This window comes from Eulemur rufifrons, chromosome 3 (assembly GCF_041146395.1).
Source record: "Eulemur rufifrons isolate Redbay chromosome 3, OSU_ERuf_1, whole genome shotgun sequence".
In the NCBI taxonomy this organism is placed as follows: Eukaryota; Metazoa; Chordata; class Mammalia; order Primates; family Lemuridae; genus Eulemur; species Eulemur rufifrons.
Window position 1 is genome coordinate 47,826,429 of NC_090985.1, and position 17,430 is coordinate 47,843,858.

Below are 17,430 nucleotides of genomic sequence, written 5' to 3' on the forward strand. Positions count from 1 at the left end.
CAGATCAGAATTAAATGAAATTGAGAATAAGAGAACTATAACGAAGATCATCAGAACCAAAAACTGGTTTTTTGGAAAGATAAACAAAATCGACAGCCCACTTGCTAGATTGACAAGAATTCGAAGGGAAAGGACTCTAATACACTCAATTAGAAATGAAAAAGGAAAGGTGGCAATAGGCACTACGGAAATACAAAACATTATTTTCGATTAGTATAAAAACCTATATGCCAAAAACATACATAAAAGGAAGAAATGCACAAATTCCTGGAAACATATAACCTCCCTAAGTTCACCCAGGAAGAAACAGAATTTCTGAATAGACCAATCTCAAACACAAAAATGGGAGCCACAGTTAAAAATCTTCCAAAACGGAAAGGTCCCAGACCAGATGAGTACACTTCAAGTTTTACCAAACATACAAAGAAGAACTCATACTTATACTACAGAAATTATTCCATAACATTGAGAAAGATGGTGTCCTTCGTAATTCATTCTATGAAGCCAATATCGCCTTGATACCAAAGCCAGGAAAGGACACAACAAAAAAAGAAAACTACAGAACAATATCTCTCATGAATATCGATGCAAAAATCCTCAATAAAATTTTAGTAAATCGAATTCAGCAGCATATCAAAAAATAATTCACCATGACCAGGTGGACTTTATTCCAGGGATGCAAGGTTGGTTCAACATATGTAAATCTATAAATGCAATTCTCCACATACATAAAAGCAAGAACAAAGACCATATTATTCTTTCAATAGATGTAGAAAAAGCATTTGACAAAGTCCAGCACACCTTTATGAAAAAAACTCTTAACAAAATAGGCTTAGGCCAGGCGCGGTGGCTCACGCCTGTAATCCTAGCACTCTGGGAGGCCGAGGTGGGCGGATCATTTGAGCTCAGGAGTTCGAGACCAGCCTGAGCAAGAGTGAGACCCCATCTCTACTAAAAATAGAAAGAAATTATATGGACAGCTAAAAATATATAGAGAAAAAATTAGCCGGGCATGGTGGCGCATGCCTGTAGTCCCAGCTACTCGGGAGGCTGAGACAGGAGGATCGCTCGAGCTCAGGAGTTTGAGGTTGCTGTGAGCTAGGCTGATGCCACGGCACTCACTCTAGCCTGGGCAACAGAGTGAGACTCTGTCTCAAAAAAAAAAAACAAAAACAAAAACAAAATAGGCTTAGATGGTCATACCTTAAAATTATCAAGTCTATTTATGATAAACCCACATCCAATATCATACCGAATGGGGAAAAATTAAAACCATTCCCACTTACAACCAGAACCAGACAAGGTTGCCCACTATCTGCACTTCCATTCAACATAGTGCTGGAAGTCCTTGCTAGAGCAATTAGACAAGAGAGGGGAATTAAGAGTGTCCAAATGGGGGCAGATGAGATCAAACTGTCTCTCTTTGTTGATGATATGATATTATATCTAGAAAATCTCAATGATTCAATCAAGAGACTCCTAGAATTGATAAATGAATTCAGTAAAGTCTCAGGATACAAAATTAATACAAACAAATCAGAGGCATTCGTATACGCCAATAATAGTCAAGCCAAAATTCAAATCAAAAATGTAATACCTTTTACAATAGCCTCAAAGAAAATTAAATATCTAGGAATATATTTAACGAAAGATGTGAGAGACATATACAGGGATAACTATGAAACACTAAGAAAAGAAATTGTAGAAGGTGTAAACAGATGGAAAAATCTACCTTGCTCATGAATTGATAGAATCAATATCATTATAATGTCCATACTACCTAAAGTGATCTACAGAATTAATGCAATACCTATCAAAGTACCATCATCATTCTTTACAGATCTAGGAAAAAATAATTCTATGCTTTGTATGGAACCAGAGAAGACCTCATATAGACAAAGCAATCTTAAGTAAAAAGAACAAACTGGGAGGTATCAGTCTACCAGACTTCAAGTTGTACTACAAGGCTGTAGTAACTAAAACAGCAAGGTACTGGCACAAGAACAGAGATATATACCTTTGGAACCAGAGATGAAACCATCTACATATGGTAATCTAATCTTTGACAAAGCAGACAGAAATATACACTGGGGAAAAGAATCTCTTTTCAATAAATGGTGCTGGGAAAACTGTATAGCTACATGCAGAAGATTGAAACTGGATCCCCATCTCTCACCTCTCACAAAAATCAATTCAAGATGGATAACAGACTTAAACTTAAGGCATGAAACCTTAAGAATTCTAGAAGAAGATGTTGGGAAGACCATTTCAGACATCGGCCTAGGCAGAGAATTTTTGAAGAAGACCCCCAAAGCAATCACAGCAGCAAGAAAAATAAATAAATGGGTTCTGATCAAATTAAAAAGTTTCTGCACAACCAAGGAAACTATCATGAGAGCATATAGACAGTCTACAGAATAGGAAAATATATTTGCTCTCTACAGATCCGATAAAGGGCTGATAACAAGAATCTATCTAGAACTTTAAAAAATCAACAAGAAAAAAATCAAACAACCCCATCAATAAATGGGCAAAGGACATGAACAGAAACTTTTCAAAACAAGACAGAATAATGGCCAGGAAACATAAAAAATGCTAAACATCTCTAATCATTGGAGAAATGCAAATCAAAACCACAAGGAGATATCACCTAACCCCAGTGAGATTGGCCTCTATCAAAAAGTCCCAAAGCAATAAATGCTGGCAAGGATGTGGAGAGACAGGAACACTCTTACACTGCTGGTGGGACCACAAATTAGTGCAACTTCTGTGGAAAAGAATTTGGAGATACCTCAAAGAGCTAAAAATAGAAATACCATTCAATAGCAATACCACTATTAGGCATCTATCCAAAAGAGCAAAAGACATTCTATTATAAAGACATCTGCACTTGAATGTTTATGGCAGTACAATTCACTATTGCAAGGATGTGGAAACAACCCAAGTGCTCATTGATTCATGCGTGGATTATTAAAATTTGGTGTACATATACAAAATAAAATTACTCAATTATAAGAAATGACAGTGATCTAGCACCTCTTATATTTTCCTGGATAGAGCTTGAGCCCATCCTCCAAAGTGAGGTATCACGAGAACGGAATAGGCTCCACATGTACTTGCCATGAAATTGGTACTAACTGATCAACACTATGGTGCTCACACTGTAGTAATATTTTCCAGGGATTACGGGGTTGGGGGGGTAAACTCACAACTAATGGACTCAGTGATCATTGTAGAGGGGAAGTGCATGGCTCTAATCCTTGCTTGGGTGAGGCAAAATCATAAAATGTAACCAAAATGTTTGTCCTCTCATAATATCCTGAAATAAAAAAAGAAGCTGAAAAACTGATCCCATACTCTATCTTATGTTCTTCTCTGTTTGTGAATAACCTCATCATCAGGAAATCGAGGTTCAGGCTCATGAGCTGCCTGGAGTCAAGCCAAGCCAAGCCCTTTTGGAAATTCAAAGCAAACTTTTCTTTCTTTAAGTGCCTAGTTATTACAAATCAAAAGTTCTGTGCCTTCAGACTATTGTGTCTGATATGAGCTAAAAATCTCTTTAACAACTCAATGGATGTCTTTGTTCTACTCTGTAGCCAGCTTCTTCTTGACACAGTGAATATTTGTGATGAAATGGATTGAGAATGTTGGGTTAAGCAAGAACTATGACTTTGGGAATCAGTAATTTTATCTACTCACAGGTATATTATTTAGAATCACCACCACCAATAACAACAACAACAACGAAGTTACTATTTGAATGGGAGCTTTTCCTTGTACCTAAACATTAATTAAATTGAGAGTATGCTGTATCTACTGGTATTTTCATCATTTATTTTGGGTTTAGCATCAGTGATTTACACAAATGAATAAAGTAAAATTTCTTCTATCAGTGAATTTATGCAGTAATAAAAATTACATTACAGTATCAGAGAGAGATGTTTCTCTTTGTCTCTATTTTCTAGACCCAATATATCTACAAAAAAAAAAAACTGTTAATGTTTTTATACCCTTAAAGAAGTATTGGGGCATGAATCTTTAAACTCTCTCTTTGCTGGCTGGATAGCTCACTTGATGAGAATCGGATACATACATTTTTAAGAAGTTGGAGTTTATGATACATAATATATATTCTCATATCTTCTTCAGGAAAAGAAAAAAAGAATCAAGGCTGTCCTTAGATTCTTATCTCCCTTAGGTGGGTGTGCTTATGGCAGGGCTCAATGTCTGTCTTGTAGTAATAGTCTGAAAGAGTCTGTATCTAAGCTTGGAGAGGCAGAAAGAAATTAAGAGCAATAGAAAAGTTAAATATCTGGGTAAATATAAATTAGTATTAACTAGTAATGCAATAACAATGCATTATGGATATTAAAATGGAAATAGAATTAAGAATAGAATTACATACCATAATAAAAATGGTATATAAGTGAGAAAGGGGTAAAATTGGAATTTAAGTATTCTAAAACAAGCAAGAAGATATATACGCACATACTGACCTATGTGTATACCCATATCCATAAACATTTCCACATGAAATCATCTTTACCTATGTTAAGCTAAACATGGCTTCTTACTGATGCATCAGACTCCAAGTCATTACCTTAAGGATCATTCTAGATTCTTCCCCTTGCTTATATGTAACCTTCTACTGCAACAGTGAGAAACCTGTTTCTCGCCATCAGTTGCTCATTTACTTAATTTTTCAATATAAGTATACACTTATTGTGTTTTCAGAATTATTTAATACTCCTTGATAAAATATCTTATGAACTACAGTAAAATGTTTATGTACAATTCCTTTTGCTTTATTCTTATAGACCCCACTCATTTCTAAAACGTTACTTAGGTCAGCACACATAGATTGTATATATAAATGTGAAAGATAACCACATCCTTCAATGAGATTGTTTCACACATTTGTAATACATCTAGATTCTTGGGTCTTACTCTTTTTTTTTTTTTTTTTTTTTTTAACAAGGTCTTGCTCCATTGCAGGGGCTAGAGTGCAGTAGCATCACCATAGCTCACTGCAACCTCAAACTCCGAGGCTCAAGCATCCTCCCACCTCAGCCTCCCAAGTAGCTGGTAGTACAGTGATGCACCACCACATCTGGCTATTTTTTTCTTTTTTTTTTTTTGGTAGAGACAGGATCTCACTATTATTTCCCAGGCTAATCTTGAACTCCTGGCCTCAAGTGTTCCTCAGCCTCCCAACCTGCTAGGATTATAGGCATGTGCCCCTGCTCCTGGCCTCTTTTGTCTTATTCTGAATTTCATCTTGTGATCCCCTGATGTTCTCTCTCTCTCTCTCTCTGTATATATGTGTATGTATTTTTTAATTTTAGTACATTAAGGTTCACTCTTTGTGCTTTAAAGTTCTATGGCTCTAGCAATGCTTAATTTCTCATATTTATAATTACAGTATCCTACAGAATAATTTCACTGCCCTAAAATATCTTCTTTTCTTCACCTATGCACCTCATTCCCTGGAACCTCTAGCAACCACTAATCTTTTTACTATTTTGATAAATTTTCCTTTTCAAGATAGTCTTATAATTGGAATTATACATTATGTACCTTATTCAGGCTGGATTCTTTTACTTATCAGAATGCGTTTAAAATTCACCAAGTCTTTTGGTTGCTTAACAGCTATTTGAGAACTTACCTTACGATAAAGGCGGCACTGCAGAGCAGCGGTAATACAACAATTTTTTTCAGTGAATGATGCCGAGTCAAGGTATCACACATAGATTATGTATATAAATGTGAAAGACAAAAACTTAAAGCTGCTAAAGATGATATAAAAATATCCTGACAACTTCTTTGGATCAGGAAAAAACATTTTAAGCAGCTCACAAAAAACATAAGGAGGAAAAGCTGATAAAGTAAAATAAATTGTAAAACTTTTATTAATCAAAACATACTATTAGGAGAGTGAAAATACAAGCCACAGAGTGACCAATTAATTTACAACTCATATATCTGATGTAGAACTTATATCCAAAATGAAAAAAGGACTCCTGTGTTTTAATAAAAGAAAGACTTCCAGCATACTGGTTTGATGTCCCTAATATTTAAAGAGTTAATGCAAAAAGCAGTATAGATTAGAATTTCAGAGCTCTGATTTAAGAGGAGACAAGTTTGAATTGCAGATTCACTGCAAGTTAGCCATTTAACCATGGACAAGTTACTTGATCTCTTGAAATATTAATGGCTCACATATAATGTAGGAATAATAACATTAATAGTATCAACTTCTTAGGTTTGTTAGAAAGATCAAATAAGGTAATGCAGTGCCTGGCACATTTTAAACATTCAGGTATTATTGATAATATCACCATTGCTATTATTATTTTATAAATCAATATAAATATTCATTATGTTAATAAAGGCATGAATATAATATGTCATGTTCCTTGTCAATGTAGTTTAGACATAGAAATAAAAAGTTTAAGAAAGAAAAAAAGAAAATATGTGAGGTAATAGATATGTTACTATAGCTTTACTGTGGTGATCATTTCACAGCATATACACATACTAGAAGATCAAGTTATACACCTTAAACCTATATAATTCCTGTTTATCAATGGTATTTAAATAAAGATTAAAAAGTTAAAAAAATAAAAATAAAAAATATCCAGTTGTTGCTAAGAATATATTAATAAATTGTTACAAGTTTGCCATACACAGTTTAGTGGGTAACCTGAAAAGTGTTAATGTCCTTTCTCCCAGTGATGACTTCTAACGCATTTTTAAAATCTATTGCATTTTTAAAATCTAATCTGGTTCCTTCTTAGACGACCTATTATTCGATCTGACTGTCTTTTTTCCCCTCAATATCTGTCATTTCCTTTGTTGTTTTAAAATAGTTCTGTTTCCCTTTGTCTCTCTTTCTGGGGACATTTTTAAGTCTGGTTTTAGTTTTCCAAATCAATTTCTTTTATTTTAAAATTTTCAATATTTTAAAACTTCTCATTCTTGCTTTTAATATAGGTTATAAATTCTGTAATATTTTTTCTCAACACTTTTTATCTCATCTTTCATTTCATAGCATTCATTTTATGTGATTCACTTGGTTTATCAACTTGTGGTTATTTTATTTTTCCCTCCCTACCTTCCTTCTTTACTTTTTTTATTATATAATGCAGATATACTATAGAATGTTCTTTTTGGTTATAAATATTTATCCAACATTTTCTTTTGATTTGAAGTCATAGGATAATTTTTGTTTTTAAGTCATATCTTTATAATCATAGTGATGGCTTTTTCTCTGTATATTAATTCTTGAATGAACAGAAGTCTATCAAATTCTGATATTTATGCCTAAGGTAGTGTTGGTAGATTAATTTCCTCATTACCTCACAGTTTACTTGAATATAGATAGCATCATCCTCTCAGATCTCAACCTGGATGATGAATTTAAGCACACCACTGCACAAATTTTATGTGTCTACTATATATTTAGCTCTGTTACAAGGTCAAATCTACTTTTGCTTGGCCAATACAATGATTTTGAAATGGAATATGTGGTCTTTTGAAATATGATGCATTGTGACCATTGGAGTATATAAAACCTTTCCAAATATACTATTCCTAGAGCTCTTAGAATTAATCTTCATATTGCTCGTGAACAGTTTCTCTTGTCTTTATCTTAATAGTTCTTCATCAAAATATTCTCTTCCAGGGTTACTTAGGTTAGCTCCTCTCCAGTCCACGATTTCAGTGAAGTTGTGTCATACAATTTAACACAGTCAGATTCAATTGTCACATTCTACATGGAATCCTGTGAGTATGTGTGTGTGTGTGCACGTGTGTGTTAGTTTGCATATATTAAAATCAATTTTCGTGATGTACATTTCCTTGGGTTTTGATAAACATATTCACTTAGGTATTTACCACCTCAGTACCATATAGAACAGTGCCATCACTCTAAAAATTCCTATGAGTTTTTCCATTTGTACTTAACCAGTCAGCCTCCCCAGCTCCACTCAATTCTGGCAACCACTGATCTGTTTCCATCCTACAGCTTTGCATTTTATAGGCTGTCGCTTAAAATGAATCATGCAAACATATAACCTTTGGGGTATGATTTCTTTCACTTAACAAGACACATTTAAGATAAATTCATGTTGTTCAGTGAATCAACAGCTTGTTCTTTTTTATAGTTGAATGGTATTGAATTCTGTGGATGTGCAATTGGTTTATTTATTCCTCTGTTGAAAGACATCTTGGTTGCTTCCACTTCTAGTGACTACGAATAAAGGTGCTATAAACTTTCATTTATAGGTTTTTCTGAGAACATACCTTTTCAATTTATTTAGAGAAATATGTAGGTGTATGATTATTGTGTGCTGTACAGTAAGTCTATACATTAGGGGAAAAAAAAAGCACACCTGCCTGTCTTCCAAAGTGACATACAATTTTGTATTCCAGCATTCCTAGCACCGTGGAATGGGAGTTTCCTTTGCTCTACATTCTTATCTAAGTTTGATATTGTCAGATATTTTGGAGAATTTTAGCGTTTCTAATAGGTGTGTAATTGTATCTCATTATGGTTTTAAATTTTTATTTTACAAATTTTGTTGAGCATCTTTTCATGTGTTTATTTGCCATAGTATATTCTTTGGTGACTTATCTCCTCTCAGATGACATTTTGCCCTCTTTTCATTGGGATGTTTGTTTTTCTGAATTTCTTTTGACCTTTCAATCTTCCAATATACCCAAAGCACCCAAGGAAATTGAGATTCTTTTAGAAATTTTAACAGGATCATGTCACTCCCATTCTTAAAACTCATTCACAATGCTCTCCTTCCACTAAGCCTAAAATGCAACATTTTGGACATGGCCTGCATGATTTAACTCCTACATTAGTCTTCAACATCTCATACCATATTTCTACTTCACTAATCTCCAAACACACTTGCTTTTTATTTTTCAAATGTCCAGGGTTTTTCTCAATGCAAAGATTTGGAACATGCTTGTCTCTCTGAAACATCCATTATTCCTTAATATTTTATATTTCTGTTTAAATATCGCCACTTCTGGGAAGCTGACCAAAATCACACAAAGTAGAAGCAATTTCTATCTAATTATTTAATTATTCACCTAATATTCCCTATACACTTCTTCCTTCCTTTTTTTTTTTTTTTTTTTTTTTTTTGAGAGTCAGGTCTTGCTCTGTTGCCTGAGCTAGAGAACAATGGCATCATCATAGCTCACTGCAACCTCAAACTCCTGGGCTCAAGTGATCCTCCTGCCTCTCAGTCTCTCTACTAGCTGGGACTACAAGGTGCATGCCACCACACCTGGCTAATTTATTTTTTTGGTAGAGATGGGTCTTGAATGGCAGTCTCAAGCAATCCTTCCGAAATTGCCTCCCAAAGTTCTAGGATTACAGGCATGATCCACCATGCCTGGCCCTTATACATTTCTTTACTCTCACTTACCACACTTTGTCATTATGTATTTATTTAAAAAGTGTTATCATGTTTGTCTAATCAACTAGACTCAATGAATGAGGTCGGGGGAATTAGGGACTTACTCCTGTACACTCAGCAAAAGACCAGGGAAACAATCAGCATTCAATAAATACTTCTTAAATAAGTAAATTAACTCAATGTAAATAGTATCATGAAAGTTATACAAATGTTGAAAAGTATTCATGTTGATAGGGATTTGAGTTTGATCTTGATACGTAGCAGCTGTATAAATATGCATATCTCTCCCATAATATTAATAGTTTGTGTCTCCTTGAAGTCTAAATCATTCTTCTTTAATAGGCAAAAGACATTGAGGGAATCAGACGGTTATCTGCAATGTGTGCCTTCTGCTTCTAGAAGATCTCTGTAAGAATGCTTTATCTCAAGTATTCTGATCTGGTTAGACACCCTAATAGCCCAAATCATTTTCTTCATGTGATTCAGTTTCTATTTTAAGTAAAGACGTTGTAGAAGGACTCATTATATTGATTTTCAAGGACTGATTTGTGCTAATTAGCTAAGGCCCTCAAGTTCCATTGTGCATGAGTTCCCATTCTGACTAGTGAAAGCCTGAGGTGGAGTTGAGGTCTCAGCCTTACTGTACTCATATTTAGAATGATTAACACATATTGAGATCTAATCACCATCTTTGTGTATTTAAGATTCCATGGCCAAAAATATACAGCTGTAAAAATATTTAATTTGTTCTCTGTAGGTTTTAGCAATCATGCAGACTGTTTGTATAATCAGCAACTTCTAGAAAACATTCTGTCATTTTACTTTAACCTGTCACCAACGCCATATCTCAGCAAACCTCCATTCCCCTCACCTATGAATAGACTTTACTAATGCTTAAATCAATTAAAATGACCATTCTTTTGGGTAGTTGTTTTTTATACATAGCAAAAGCATGATTCTATAATATGTGCTAAAGGACTGAAATCAATGTTTAAATATGAATGGCAGATTTGACATTTGAGTTAACAGAGCGATCTCAAATAACACAAAATCAGTGACAATAATCAGTGAACATGGTCGTGCTGTATGATGCTTTAATTGATGTTTAACTACCTTGCAAATAAAAATTATAAGTTTTATCTGATCACATTAGGGCTAAATTCAAAAGCAGAATCATAATGTGAGAGTAAAATCATTCAATAAAGAAAAAAAAGAACAAAATATAGAAATATCCTTTAGTTTTATGTAAATGACATATATTAAAACAGAAGGAACTATTTTACTGGCCTAGCACTTTCCAAACCAAACATATGAACTCTATTCCTACATCTCCCTTTCTATTAATAGCTGATATGTCCTACGAAGAAGATTAGCTTCCACATATTTTTTTCCTACTACTTTAACACTGCTTAATATTAGTCGCCTGTGTTCCTGCAATACTCTTTTACACATTCTTTGACTATATTTTGGCATTATTTCACAGTGTGTACTCTACCGACTGCTTGAGATATGTGGCCAATAAACCAATTCAATTGTTAAAAAGTATGTAAAATGCTGCATACATTCTCTATTTCTTTGAAATAAGTAATCCATAAAATCTCAGAGATTTGTGATTTAAATCTCTGAAAAGTCTTTGGCAAGCCCGCAAGTCTCTTGTTTTTATTTTGGTTTCCTCCAGAAGCAATTAATAAGCAAGAAAAGGCCAAATAGGAGAGGGTTGTAGGGAAGAAATAGATTTCTCTTGATTTCTCTAGTTGGCACATACAGGTCAGTGGTCTTGGCAGCTCACATGGATTTAAAGTATTTGCCATGTTAGAGGAGCCAGAAGAGCAAACTAACTGGCTGCTATATCCTCTAGTCTTGTAAGTACCTAGAAACAACTCATACCTTATAAGGCGATGCTACTGCTTTTCAGCAAGCCACACATCAATGCCTTTGCAACTTGGTTCCATGCCTTGAAATTATTGTTAGGTCAGTACAAGGGACATCTCCTCTTATCTACTTCTTTAAAATAGGACCAGAAAGTTTCCATTTATATTCTCTTAAGTACTTTTATTACATATTGCCTACTAGAGCTGTATAGCAGTGGCCAGCAACCTTTTTTGCACCAGAGACTATTTTCATGGAAGACAATTTTTCCATGGACCAGGGAAGTGGGGGTATGGTATTGGGATGATTCAAGTGCATTACATATATTGTGAACTTTATTTCTATTATTATTACATTGTAATATAAAAATGAAATAATTATACAACTCACCATAGGTTGGGGACCCCTGCTCTACAGTAAAGCAATCTGCTTAATTTTGCTTAACCCAATGTTTCCAAACAGATCTGACCAAAGAACACTTTTTCCAACTTCCAGTTAGTATTTGGTACAAATACACTGTAGGGAATACTGACCTACAATGATCTCTTCCCATATTTGTATGCCTATATGAATCCTACTAGAATAATGGATTAAAAGAGCTGAAATGCCATTTCTTTGATCTCAGTGAGCTAAAACTGCAAAGTTGCAACTTAATATATTTTATAAAACATATTTTCAATGAGAATGCACTACATATATGCATAACATGCATACTAATGTTCAACTAAATATGTAGGGTAGAGTGTTGTTTATGGTATCAGCCTGCTATTCTCTTCTCTAAGGAACTTGTAACAACCTTTAACTGGTTAACCAGTACGTCTAAGGAGAGAGTTCTGAAATATTTCCAGGTCTTCCTTTATAAGCTTCATTCAGTTTCTGTTGGGATATCCCTTTCTTGCTACAGATCAACTTTTACTGAATTTTTATTTTTAACATTTTACTTACATTTATTCAGTTGTTTTTGAAAGTGCTAAGACTGCCTTCTCTCACACCACTTACTTTCCTTATTTTCCCTCTCATTACTTCATGGATTGATTTCAGTAAGTTGGCATTTATTTTCCCATAACTTTCAATATACTTAGGTAATCATCTCTTTATTTATAACTATATGTGCTTTGTATTTGTTTTTAAAAAATGGATTATATATTATCTATGGCCTGAATATTTCTTACTTATATCATCAAAATTCAATACATATAATTGGGCATGGTTTGCATGCAGAAGTATTATGGATGTAATAATGTGATGATGTAATGATAGAATAGCTTGTATATTGCAGAGGAAATGGGAATCAATACAGCCTTTTTTTTCAGAGAAATCTCTTATTTATTAAAATGATAAGTGCACAAATGCTTTGATATATCAGGATTAAATCAGTACAATATGCCATTATATTACAGTATAATTTATGGTGATACAAAAACTATAAATACATTAAATGTATATCAGTGTGGTTATGCTTTAAAAAAATATTGGTTCATCAATCCATGAGTGGATTAGTAAAATATGGTATATGTATACCATGGAGTATTCCTTAGCTATAAGAAATAACGGTGATATAGAATCTCTTTTGTTCTCCTGGAGAGAGTTGAAATCCATTCTATTAAGTGAAGTATCCCAAGAATGGAAAAATAAGCACCATGTGTATTCACCAGCAAATTGGTTTCCCTGATCATCACCTAAGTGCACATTTGGGAATAACACCAATTGGGTATTGGACAGATGTGGGGGGTGGAGGGAGGGAATGGGTGTATACTTACATAATGAGTGAGATGAGCACTGCCTGGGGAATGGACACGCTTGAAGCTCTGACTCGGGGGTATGGGGGGGCATGGGCAATATACATAACCTGAACTTTTGTACCCCCGTAATAAGCTGAAATAAAAAAAAAAGTGAAAAAAAATATTGGTTCAATAGTGTTTTACCTTGATATTTTCCTGTTGTTGCCCAATTTCTTTCTAATTAATCCTCAACCTTACTAAAAAAAGTTTTCTGACATAAGATGGTGTTAAAGAAACGTATATTTCCTCTCCAACTTTCCATTAAAATTGGGGGAAAGACACTGTGTCAAGAGGTAGTTGGATATGTAAGTCCAGAAGTCAGAAGTGAGTCTAGGGTTGAATATTCAAAGTCAGAAGGACATTCCTCTGGTCCTGGTAACATTCTGTTTCTTCACTTGAGTGCTAGTTACCTAAATGTGTTCATTTTGAAACTTTTTTCAGTTGCATAGTTATGGTATGTACTTTTCTCTATGCATGTAAATGTCAATAAAATTTAAATTAACAAAAAAATATACCTTCTTATAAAGTTTGACTTTCCACAGTATGCTGGGTTTTAATTCTATTCTATCTGAATAGGATGTGCAATATTGTTCCCTTCTTATGTTTTTTTATAAACATGCTCTTAGTTATCAACCATTTTAGAAGGGAAATGGAGAAATTTAAGATCTGGTTTTTATAACTTTGACACTCTTAGTATTTTTTTGCTGGATAATTTTTTGTTGTGTAAGGGTTGTTTTGTCCATTGTAGGGTATTTATTTTTTTTTTTCTTTTTTTTTTCTTTTTTTTTCCATTTAATTTTACAGAATCAAAGAGTCTAACAGTATATCTTGTTAGATACAGTATGTCCTCATAATGTATACATTATTTCTTGTACAATGATATGAAATAATATGGGAAATATTCATGATAAATTATTAAGTGAACAGTGCAAGTTAAAAACAATAGTTTCATATTTTTTCCCCACCCCCCTTTCCCGAGTCAGCACCTTCAAGTGTAACCACTCCCAAAACGGTGCGCAATGCACTCATTGTGTAGGCATACCCCCATCCCCTCCCCCACCCCCCACCTCAGTCTGATGTCCAATTAGTGTCATTCCCAGATTTGTATTTAGGTGATGATCAGGGAAACCAATTTTCTGGTGAGTACATGTGATGCTTGTTTTTCCATTCTTGGGATACTTCACTTAATATAATGGGTTCCAACTCTCTCTAGGAGAACCATAGAGATGTCGTATCTTCATCATTCCTTATAGCTGAGTAATATTCCATGGTATACATATACCACAGTTTACTAATCCAATCATGTATTGATGGGCATTTGGGTTGTTTCCACATCTTTGCTATCGTGAATTGTGCTGTATTTAAAAGCATCTGTGGCCTCCGTGTGCTGGATGCCAGTAACACTCTTCCAGGGTAGCAACTAAAATTATATCCAGACATTGCCAAATGCCCCTTGGAGAGGAAAATTGCCCTTAATTGAGAATAACTGGTCTAGATAAACTAGATAGGACAATGAATAAAGCTTGAGCAGAGTCTAGAAAAATGAAACTGATTCATTACCCAGATTAAAAGCCCATGGAAAACATACTGAAAACTAGTCGATGAAGGGAATCAGATCAAATTTTATGATAAATAAGCAAAATTCTAGGAGTAGAATCTATACCAGAGGGATTGTAATAAGAAGACTAAGTATTAGTGTCCTCAGTCACAAAATCAACTTTTGAAATTCAAGAGAAAAGTAATTTGTTATGCTATATTTCTTTAACAAAAGAAAGATTCCTAAATTTACCACTATAATCACTGATTGCATATATTTCTGATGTCCAATAACACACACTCTTTAATCTCAATCTATCAATGCTATTTGTTTATCTAAGTTAATTTATATTTGATCAGTTTTAGTCCTCTTTGCTATTGTGAAGTGTACCAATGATTTTAAGGAACAAAGTTTTTCTGTGTGTGTGTGCTCCAAAGTTATATTTTTTTATGATTTTTTTTATTTCAGCATATTATGGAGGTACAAATGTTTAGGTTATGTACATTGCCTTTGCCCCACCCGAACCAGAGCTTCAAGCGTGTCCATCCCCCAGACGGTGCGCACCACACCCATTAGGTGTGAGCACGTCTTGTATTATCCTGGATAGAGCTGGAACACATTCTACTAAGTGAAGTATCACAAGAATGGAAAAACAAGCATTACATGTACTCACCGTGAAATTGGTTTTAACTGATCAACACTTAAGTGCTCATATAGGAACAAAGTGTTTGCCCCCCAAAAATATATACTGAAAGAATACATTTAATTAGGTGAGTTCTTAGAGGTGAACAGTTCTCAGTCAGCTTGTACTAATATTTCATACCAGCTGTTACGGTGAATGAGATAGCACATAATTACTTCTTATTTCCTATAACATTTTTAATGGAAAGTGCCATCCAACAGCTACTGTTGGATGTTTTGAACTAAGTGCTTATGTTAACCCACGTGAACCTGGAAAGTAAGGCAATGAATACATCAGTGCGGGCATAAGTGCTGACAGTTTGTGAAGATTTTTTAGCTTTTACAGTTAAAATTCCCCATATTATTTTGTGCTGTTGTACTTTAAAGGATAAAATATTTTTATGGGAGGTGCCTTCTGTTTGTGTGGAATGCCTTCGGGGAACACCTATGCATAATGCAAAACCCTATGAATGAGGTGTTCACTATTACAGATGAGCAGCAGATTACCTCCTAGATTTACAGAACAACTGCAGAGCAACACACGCACAGATGCAGACAGGATTAAATTTACCCTGTTCCTTCAGAGACGAGGAATATATTTAATACATTTTATATGTAATATGTTTTGAATTAACATATGCATTTTATTAGTCTACCTGAGAGAACATCTAATCCCTATAATGTTTGGGCACAAAGACTGTTTAAACAAATGCACTGGCAAAACAATACTATAATGTATTTACCAGATATTATTGTTTTATCTCAATTATAACTTTTATCTTATGGGTATTAAAAAAACTTGCAGAGTTATTTTTCAAACTGTACAAGGAATCATCATATTGAAAACATGATTTTTGAAAACAAATGATGCTTAGGCTTAGCAGATGTTCCTCATTCTCTATTTTCTTTTGCATTACCCAATAGTAATTCTACACCTACATTGCAGATGTTTTGCTCAGATATTAACATTCTTGAGTTTTCTGAATCTGTATTGCTATATAAGAGGTGAGAAAGATTGTATAGGAAAATCCCAGCTGATAAAACATTTCACTCAGCCCGGTGTGGATTTACTACTCTGCATAAGAGGACTTTCTCTATTCCAACTCTCTGGACTTATCATGTATACACACATAGGGTTTAAAGAATTCCAAGGGATTCTGAAAGATCTGGCACATTGTGTGATTTTGGATGAGCATCCATGTGTGAAATGCCTTACATGATCAGAACACGGGGGAAATATCTCTGCCTCTCATTCAGGTGCCAAGAGCAGTTCCAGGTCTTGAATAAATTTTTCCTATGTAAACAGACTGTGCAAGGCAAATTCAACCCCATCTCCGTGGTTTGTAATCTCCTTGGCTACAAGTGGAGATAGGGCATTTTAGGGTTATGTGTATTTTAAGGGGACAGTGTATTGATATTTTAAATGTTTTTATAACAGTTGCTGGTCTTTTGTGATCACAGATACTTTGCTGTGGGCATGAGAACAGCATCTAAGCCAAAGTTAGCCCTCAGGTCTTTGGGTTTCTGAAATGCAATACTAAATTGTGTTTATTTTTTGAAGACTTACGTGCAGCTGACTCTGCTCCCTGCCTGGAACAAGTATGTGTATGATAATGAGAACTGAGGCTGGGATTTGGAATTAATCAGTAGTAGTTTTAGGCTAGGAGCTTTGATAAGGGATAGGGTTGTTTTAGAGAGAAATAGAGAAGTGATACTGATAGAAGGTTTTGTAACACATGTCCCTAATGTTTACAGGCAGCTAACATTTGGTGGCATTTGATGATGCTATTTTTACTATAAAGACCTGTTTTGCAATTCTGGATCTTTCCTAATTCTGATATTTTGCCCTTTGGTATTTTTCTTAAGCACTTCAGTACTCACTTCTCTTATTTCCTATGATGGGAAATAGTAACTCTCGACATGATTATTTTGATGAAGAATGTAAGTACTAAGTAACTTTAAGGCAACTAAGTGGTAAAGAAATTTTATTTGAGTTTTGAGATCATTTTCGTCTGTCTATGACACAGAGGACAATGGATCTACAAGAAATAGATGTAATTTATTAGACTGTGAGATTCTGAGGACATGAACTATGCCTAAGTTCATTTTGCATAACAACATTCAA